The sequence below is a fragment of the Lithobates pipiens genome, unplaced genomic scaffold (genome assembly GCF_037356315.1).
Source record: "Lithobates pipiens isolate NorthernLeopardFrog02 unplaced genomic scaffold, aLitPip1_a1.2 Scaffold_19, whole genome shotgun sequence".
NCBI lineage: Eukaryota > Metazoa > Chordata > Amphibia > Anura > Ranidae > Lithobates > Lithobates pipiens.
Window position 1 is genome coordinate 127,150,516 of NW_027507764.1, and position 9,817 is coordinate 127,160,332.

The window sequence follows — 9,817 nt, forward strand, 5'->3', positions numbered from 1 at the left end:
GTCTCATGGGCCACTTTTAGCAGCTGTCCCCTAAATTGACTGGGTACCACCAGCTGTCTGCTCCCTATGTCAGCCTCATTCCCCTCTGCAGGCAAACTTTCTCTATACAGTTTCCCTTTGTCCTAGTAGACCTTTTGTTTGTCATTCTCTGCAGGGGGGCGATCAGCTAGACTTCTGAGCTGTGCTAGTGTTTGGTCTGTCTGCAGTGCTGTTTCAAAGGTGGAACAACAACTCCCAATCAGCAGTCCTGTGGCAAACAAGGACGGCTGCTGAGGCTCAACAGAGGTGGAGTCCACTGGGTCAGAACAGGGAGAGGGCCCCGAGACCTCCTCCTGCTGTTCTGCGATCAGTGCCTGCACCTCGGCTGCCTTTGCAGCACTGCGAGTGACCACCAATACTGGCAATGCATCATCATCATCATCATCATAAAATTTAACCTTTATCAGTTCAGCATCATTGGAACATACATCGGTTACCTTCACTAGCAAGGGGGCCTCCTCTCCTGTCTCTGAAGAAGGAGGACCTTGCACTTCAACTCCACCCTCCCCCTCAATCTGTCCATCCACAGGTTGCCCAGATATTATCCTAACATCTGTAAACAGTACCTTGGTAGGTCCAGAGAGTTCCGTGGGAGCATTCCGGGTGCTCTTAGCAGGGGCATAGTAAGAAACAAGGGTACCTAAATCAGAACCCAACAACACAGCAGTGAGGATCTCTTCCGAGACACCCACCTCTCTCATCCCACTTCCGGCACCCCAATCAATGAAAACATAGGCACGGGGTACATGGGAACGGGTTCCCCCAAGTCCGGTCAGGGTAAGGTACTTCTCTGGGATGATGTCTGTTTCTTCTATCACCTCTGGTCTGACCAAAGTGACTTCAGCTCCGGTGTCACGAAAGCCGTTACAGTTCGGTGGCCTACAATGACTGGCTGCAAGGTGGCATTGGTTCCTGGAGGTTTACCTCTGACGAGCAGCACAGCAGAAGGGTTGCTGGCCGGATGGCCAGGGGTTGTCATCTTCTTCTGCTCAGGGCATTGGGTCCGGAGATGTCTGCCTTTCCCACAGTTATCGCATTTGTGGTTGTCAGTCACAAAGGCTTTGGCTCCAGCCACTGAGGAACTTGGTTGGTAGGCAGAGGAGGGGTTGCCATGTGTGATTTCCCTCCTTTTCAGCCATTCGGAAAAGCCTTGCGATGGTCAGATACCCGAGAGTGGATATAGGTATCTGCCAGTTCTGCTGCTGCTTTGTTAGAGGTTGGCTTTCGCTCCAGCACAAACTGTCTGACGTCTGTAGGACAGATGTGCAAAAGTTGATCTTCAATCATAAGATCTTCCAGGGACTCAAAATAATTGGCTTTCAAGCTTTTGAGCCACTGCCGGAATGTGGTGCATAAGCGACTTACCACATCCAGGTATGAGTCCCCAGGCCCCTTTTGCAAGGACCTAAAATGCTTCCGGTACACTTCCGGGGTTAGCTGAAACTTTTGGATGATTGCAGCCTTTAGGGCCTCATAATCACTGCCCTGCTCTTCTGACAGTTCAACATAAGTATCCAGGGCCTTGCCTCGTATCCCTGGCGTCAGGTACCGGGCCCATTGTGCTGGGGGTAGATGGTACTGACTGCAAGTTTTTTCAAACGACAGTAGATACACGTCAATGTCACTGTCCTTTTCCATAACTGGAAATTTGGCTGCCGAGGTCACTGGCAGAGAGGCATCCCTGTGCTCTAGGGATCTGAGGTTCTGAGCCTGTCGCTGCTGCTGGAGCCTAGCCATCTCCAGTTCATGCCGATGATCAGCCTACCTCTCAGCCTGGCGTTCCGCAGCTTCTCTCTCAGCCCTGCGCTCCGCAGCCTCTCTTTTAGCCTGTCGCTCGAGGAACTGCAGGTACACCACAGGGTCCATCTCCTCCATTTAATGACAGTCTATGCTGGTTCCAAGCAATCTGATGCTGGGCTGCTCTGGCGGTGGCTTGGAGGTAACAATCTGTGGTATTCCAGGGTCAGTCTCTGCTTGCCCATCTGGTGAGGCCACCTCTGAACCACTGGGCTCTGGAGTAGCGGAAACCCTTTCTGGTCCAGTTTCCCCCAGGTTCTGGTCTGTTCGGATATTAAACTCCTGTAGGGCATGTATCAAGCCTTCGCGATTTTTGCCACCGACGTCAATTCCTCTTTCTGTGCACTCAGCAGTCAGTTCATTTTTGCTCATCTTTTTATATGCTGATAACCCAGATATGTTGCAAGCAGAAAAGATAGAACAGAAAGCAGAGATAGGTAGAAGGTGTAGAAAGGAACTGTTGCTGTATATCTCTCTTTAAAAAAAAAAGGTCAAAAAATGTGCACCAGCTTGTCTCTAAGGACTGTTTCCACAAAGGTTACAATCCTTCAGTGCAGAGCTAATTCTTAACAATGCACTGAATGCTCTTAATGCGAAACTATCCCGCTACGCTGCCAGCCAATATGTGACAAACGCGGATGTCAGATCCCTGCCCTCCTCGCTAACTGGCGACGAAGGACCAGCCAACCTCACACCCCATTGTCATTTACATAACAATGCCACACTCAGCTGCGCCCAGCACAAAGATTTTCCAGCTTGCGGGACCACAATGTAGGTGCAGGCAGCCTGAGAGCGATTGTCACTGGGCTAATTACACAATTAACCCTTTAACTGCCACCACCCCCATTTTAAAAGACAGAGCCGGGGGGACTTGTAATTTTAGCAATACCAATTATAATTTTAGAATAAGCACTTGCAACACACACTGCCACCACAGACAGGTCTGCTCAGTAGCCTTACTCTGCCACAGTAGCGCCCTTTTAAGACACAGGTTCGTTTATAGTTTGCATCAAGAGCTTTAAAGACAAAGCTAACACTTTTCAACATAAGGATTTATTATGAAAAGGTCAAGGTTGGTGCGAATAAAACATTTACAGAAAAAGGATGTTTCAAAAAATAAAGACAATATACAGCCACAAAGAAATAAGGTAGAATTGGGAAGGAAGAATACTTGCAATTAATGTCCAAGGGCTGATTAGAGTTTGATCGATGAGTAAAGGTAATCGGTTCTCAAACTTGGCAGATGTTCCTGCTTGGATGGTAAAAAGAGAACTGACCATTGCCTTGGCCTATCCTCTTTTCTGTCAAATCAAAGGGGGTGTTGACAGCGACCAGTGACCAATCGTCTGGTCTTCTTGTTTAGGGGTTGGTTGCTGGGAGGTGTCTACACTCATGACCCTGTCCCAGGTACACTTTGTGATACATATTCATATCTCTGCCTCTCTACTGTTTATAGACTGCAGATATCCATTTTAGTGATCAGTGTGATATTGCTTCAAAACAAGTACACACGACAGGTTTCCCATTTCAGGGTTACCTAGGAGGAGTAAGGGGTCCCAGTGGCTTCCCATATGACCTGACGTAGGGGTGTCTGGACTTGAAATGTTACAAATTATCTGAGGAAACTAAAAATTTCCATATTATGGCTGTGCTATTATTACTTTGGAAGTTATGAAACATGCTGACGTTTCAGAACTTTACTAATCTGTCTGCACTCTATGTGGTTTGAGGTATTTATGACAGTTATCTGTTGGTTCTCTGAATGAAGGGGTGACAGTTTTGAGACAGGCCTGAATATCCTGCCAGGCAACATGAGCCTTGTTTACTGACCTAGCCTGGTTCTGCTTCCTCTGCGGAGATGACTTTTCTTTCCTTTTGAAATTTTAAAAGCTTTGGATTTGGATTTACAAGGGAAGAGGAAGGAGGGGGGTTCAGATTCTTCTGTAATGTTACAAGGTTAGCCAAGCTGTCATGGCTGCGTTCCAAACAACATGGCAACTAGTTACAACATTTCCTGTCCCGGACATGATATCGTTATAGGCTGGTTTGCCATGTAGACACAAATGGGAGCGGGATGTTGGGATTATGGATGGGAGACTTGGAATCTTGCCTCGCCTTTGCCCCCCTGGTCTCAGTATCCGCCTCCCAAAACTATCTCATCTCTACTTGTTGCATAGAGCATATAGAACGCCAGCACGTCTGCATAGTTGGGGTTTACGGGACACACCTATATGTCCGAAGTGTCAGCGGGACAGGGGTGACCTGTTACATATGTTCTGGAAATGCCCCAAACCTTTCCGGTATTGTAAAGCAATACTGGACATAATTTCTCAGGTATGTGATTTTACTATTCAGCGAGACCCTAAGATATGTCTGTTGGGCGCCCTGGATGAGGAGCTACTGTCTCCTCCTGCTCGCACAGCAGTTCTTCGTTTACTATATGTAGCGCGCAAACTAATTGCACGACTTTGGATAACGCCCAGGGTTCCCACTAGAAAAATTGAGAAACCCCCTAGATGTGGGACTTTATAGGTACTACTAAGACATCAATGGGTGGAGCAGGTTAACCGGATGTTGATGAGGGAAAAACTGACATTCCAACATAGGAATGCACCTCGTAAATTTTACTCATTGTGGAGAGCATGGATGGAGACACCTGGGCTAGCACCACTTCAACTAATTAATGGCAAACTTTTACAGGGCTGTTAAGCCACGTGGTTGGGGGTGGAATGAAGGCTAATAAATGCTTTAATTGGTTGGGGGAGAAGCAATACTTTTATATACATGCATTGTGTAAGTACTTTTAAAAGCAATGGTGCAAAAAAAATATAAAATCCTATAAGTCCACGAAGATTTCAAAGAGTGCCGTAGATACTGGAAAAACAAGTGATTTGTCTGAAGATAACCACCACCTTATGGAATGAGGCTTACCGGAAGCGATGGACCCAACTAGGCTTATGCCCATTGAGTCATTAAGGCTTAATGGTGTAATCACACCAGGGGATGTTATATCTCCGAACTTCCATACACATCTGAATTAGACTCTTGCATATGTGGATTGAAAAGGGATCTGAAATATAGTAGCCAGGTATACACTGTGAGTCTCTCCCGGGTTACATATACCAAAAAAGGAGGAAATAGAGCCACATAGTGTATTACCGTTATATAAAAATCGTTTATTCAATAAAAAATGGGTACTCACATGTGCATGTACATTAAAATTCTGGCAATGCAGTGGCATTAGCAAACCTCTTAATAAGGCATCATCTGGGGGTTTTACTATTACTTTATATTGCTTTTACCACATAGATTTTCCTTTGTGCAGGCAGTTAATTGTGGTTGTGTTTTTTTTTTTAGACAGCGCGGTTTTGTCTTTTTTAATTTCTTCTCTAGTTTGTTTAGTAGGCCTTACTTTTTTTAAAGCTGAAGGAAATCGTACCGGGATTGTACAATCATATTGTAATGGGTGTCCATCTTAAGGCCCCCCTTTTTCAACTTTCACCATATGGGAGTCTTTTAAAAAGCACTTACACTTACCTTGTGTAAAATGTGCATATAGTATCTGAATATGTGTAATAGGTCTTAGCCTGCTGCTGACAGCCTTGTCTACACATTTTCTACTGACACCTTTACATTATTGAATTTACAATAAATATGTTATAGAAGAATAAACATACTGGTACTTATTTAACATTAACTTTCCTTTAAATAGCATTCAATTTATTACACTGTGAGCAGACCAGGGACTACAAACATTTTAAAAATGACTGTTAGAGGTACTGTTAATATACATAGAACATTGACAGCTGATGCAGCCTGATACACGGAGTGTTTTGTGTTTCGAGAAATTCGATATTATTCCTTCATATGGACGATCAGTGTCTCCGCAAGCCCGCGCTGAATCACTAACAGCAGAGGATCACTTTTGTTTTTGTGCTGCCGAAATGTTCTCATATCGAAAATAACAACGATTGATGTCGGCCCGTGAGTAGTGCATATCGTGTGGATGTTATAAAACATGTGTCGGTAGAGCAAAACTTTATGCTCGTGAAGTAACCCTTTCAGGATCGGACAATCTGTTTTTCCTCAGAGAAATAAACAACAGCGCTGGGGAAGGCTTTGGTATTGTATTAGACATAATTTATGGCCCTTCAAAATTATCTGTTGATGTACTGTGATGTTGCAGCATTTACTGACTAAATGGAAATGAACTGCTTCTAGTCGTGAAACAACTCAGATGTTTTGCTTTATATTAGCTTTCTGTGGCCTTTGTGAACAAATAGCAGTCTCCGAAGGAACTAACTTTTAAACTATCAAATAAATTTGGTTAATCCAAGCCAACAACTTTCGAAATACCAAACATTGTCACTGACGAATGGATTGTATATTCATAACTATCGAATGGACACTCTGTCGTAAAGATTTTCGGGAATCAGGCTGATAGTAATAGCCATAATTTAAAATTAGTCTCTTTTCCATGCTTGCTGCTGATTGCCAGATAAATATATTAACCGATATTGTGAGCATTTCTACAGGTTTAATTGGTTTATAATAACCATTTTTGGCAATCGGTAGCAATTGGTCCGGACCAGCCTCACTTTTTGTGTTTGTTGTGTGTGTCATTTATGTCTTGTCTGTGGTCTGTTTTATATGGTTTATGTTTGGTTTACTTCGGAAATGGACACATTTTTTATGAATGGTCTTTGGTTTTTTAATGATGTAACTATGGTTAATTATTTTATTTGAAATTTAAAATAAATTATAAATTTTCAATTAACCTTATCTTTGGAGGTAAAAAATTATTTTGGTGCCCAAAGTAACCTCTTTCTGCAGTCCGTGCTAATCAAACTGCTTTTTTTCTTTTGTAATATACATAGAGCTTTACAATACAACAAAACACTATTGAGTCATTGTCTACAGGATTTGAAAAAGTATGTTGACTTTGTAGAGTGTATGTTTACTGAGTACGAATAAGCTTAAACTGTGTTCACTTTAATCATATGGAAGAAAAAAATGATTGGCTATTCAAAATGAACACAACTTCACTTTTTTGAACAGTGTATCTTTAGTAAAAGTTTTAAACAACACATACTGAACAAATATATATATATATATATATATAGTTCAGTTGCCATAAAATAGGTTGCTATGGATTATTGAGCTAGAGCATAGAAGTATGTGACTTTTTTGAAGAATATACAGTTGTGCTCAAAATTTTGCATACACTGGCATAACTTGTGAAATGTTGGCATTTATATTGAAAATATGACTGATCATGCCAAACAACTGTCTTTTATTCAAGGATAGTAATCACATGAAGCCATTTATCACTTTTTGGCTCCTTTTAAAATCATAATGATAGCAGAAATCACCCAAATGGGCTCATGAAAAGTTTACATACCCTGGAATGTTTGGCTTTGGTACAGACACAGAAGGTGGCACACACAGGTTAAAATGTCTTTTAAAGGTTAATTTCCCACATTTGTGACTTTTTAAATCACAATTAGTGTCTGTGCATAGTCAATGAGTTTGTTAGCTCTCAGATGGATGCATTAAGCAGGCTAGATACTAAGCCATGGTGAGCATGGAGAACAGTCAAAAGACCTGTGTAACAAGGTAATGAAATTTTACAAAGATGGAAAAAAGGTATAACAATATATCAAAAGCCTTGAATATGCCAGTCAGTACTGTTCAATCACTTAATAAAAAGTGGACAATTTGGAGAACTCTTGAGAGAAAGCCAAGGTCTGGTAGATCTAGAAAGATTTCAGCTACAACAGCTACAGAAATTTTTTCGAGATACAAAGAAAAACCCACAGGTAACCTCAGGAGAAATATAGGCTGCTCTGGAAAAAGATGGTGTGGTTGTACTCAAGTTGCCAGAAAGAAGCCTCTACTGTACAAGTTCCACAAAAAAAGCCAACAACACCTTGACATGGGCTTTTTTTGTGGCATTAGCGCAGTAAAGGCTTCCTTCTGGTAGTTCAATCATGCAGCTCTTTTTTGTTCAAGTATCGTTGAATTGTGCTCCTTAAAAACAACCACACCATCTTTTTTGGAGAGCAGCTTGTATTTCTCCTGAGGTTATCTGTGTTTTTTTTGTATCCTTGGAAATTCTTCTGCTAGTTGTGGCTGCAATCTTTCTTGGTCTACCTGACCTTGGCTTGGTATCAAAAGAGCCCTGAATTTTCCACTTCTTAATAAGGGATTAAACAGTACTGAATGGCATATTCAAGGCTTTGGGTATCTTTTTATATACTTTTACATCTTTATAAAGTTCCATTACTTTGTTACGCAAGTCTTTTGACTGTTCTTTTCTACCTCCTCATGACTCAGTATCTAGCTTGCTTAGGGCATCCAAGTGAGAGCTAACAAACCCATTGACTATTTATACACAGACAGTAACTGTGATTTAAAAAGCCAGTAACGTGAGAAATTAATCTTTAATTGCCATTTTAACCTGTGTGTGTGACACCTTCTGTGTCTGTGCCAAGGCCAAACATTCCAGGGTATATAAACTTTTTATCAGGGCCCTTTGGGTGATTTCTGTTATCATTATGATTTCAAAAGGATCCAAAAAACTATATGATAATAAATGGCTTCATGTGATCACTTTTCTTAAATAAAAGACAGTTCTATTGGTATGATCAGTGATATTTTCAATATTAATGGCAAAATGTCACAATATCTGGCAGGGTATGCAAACTTTTGTGCACAACTGTATGATTTGCTACGGGAACAGTATCTAGTCAGTTGTTCAGTCAATCAGTCAGTTTAGTTGTTTTAAAATATCAGAGACTGATACATAGATACATAAATAGATACATACATACATAGATTGCCATGCAAAATGCATTTCTCCAATTTGTAAAACAAACTAACATAAACAAAAAAAACACATGAATGTCACGTGTGCAAATGTAAGATAAATAGAAAAGAGAATGTAAATTACAGAGATTTTGCTAAAGAAGGACATCATTTATTTTTCAATGACAAAGACAGGACAGGATAGCAAAAAACATTTTTGGGGCTTTTGGATAGTGGTTTAATTTTTTCCATAAATTGACAAAATATTGATGTGGAATACTGAGGTAAGTGTAGGGAAAGAAACAGCCCCTTAACAAATGACAAATGAGAATATGAACAATGTGACATTTACTAAAGAAATAGACAGTGATCACTTCAATAATTGAATTATGTATAGGCAATAATCTATTATCATTTTTTTTAGGTCAACATTATTTAATATGCGAACATTCACTTTACATAGTGAACATTCTCTAATGATTTACTAATTCAACCTCATTACAGCTTTGGCATTGGGCTTTAAACTAGGACAAATATTATTATTCATAACAAAGCGTAGATACTGTTGGTTATTCTGCATATGTGAACAACAGCCACCAATTAGAAATATGTCACGAAGTATGTCACCTAACAAATATACCAACCTTATTCCTTACTACCTCTTCACTCTTCATGAACTGGACAGCCAAAGTCAGTGTTTCCACTCCTCTCAAATGTGAAGTATAATGTTTTCCAAGCTATAGATTTAAGGTTCAAAATGTGAAATCTCTTGGTCTTCTGTCCTGGTCTGTGATCTTAAGGATTTCCACAAACCATTGTGTACATTCTGAGAATGTATTGGAATAATATTATGAAAATGTTCATAAACTGCAGCAAATCAGTGATTATTTTGTCTATATGACTTTTAGAGTTTTTTTCTATTTTCAGCGTGTCTTCCTGTGTCACAGTTGGAAAGCTTTGATCGGTCCACCCTTTGTACATACTGATAAAAAAGCCATAGTCCCTGTTTATTTTTATACCATTAGATCTTTATTCTTGAAACAAGTGAAACAGGAAATGGTAAAAATTTGTTTTGCGCATACATTTTATTTCAGCCAAGTAAAACAGAATTAACATTTACCGCTTATAAAATATTCTATTGAAGGAAGCTATATATGCTTGAGTGGAGGTGCTT

At 40.6% G+C, this 9,817-nt stretch overlaps 1 protein-coding gene across 1 annotated transcript in view; it reads right to left on the reverse strand.

Annotated features, from left to right (window-relative positions):
- Positions 1-9,455, reverse strand: part of LOC143996276 (ATP-dependent translocase ABCB1-like) — a 142,108-nt gene extending 132,653 nt beyond the window's left edge. Inside the window, exon 1 of the mRNA XM_077491246.1 lies at positions 9,288-9,455. The gene's annotated coding sequence lies outside the window, so the exon portion shown is untranslated. The remainder of the gene's footprint in view (positions 1-9,287) is intronic.
- Between the last annotated feature and the right edge of the window lie 362 nt (positions 9,456-9,817).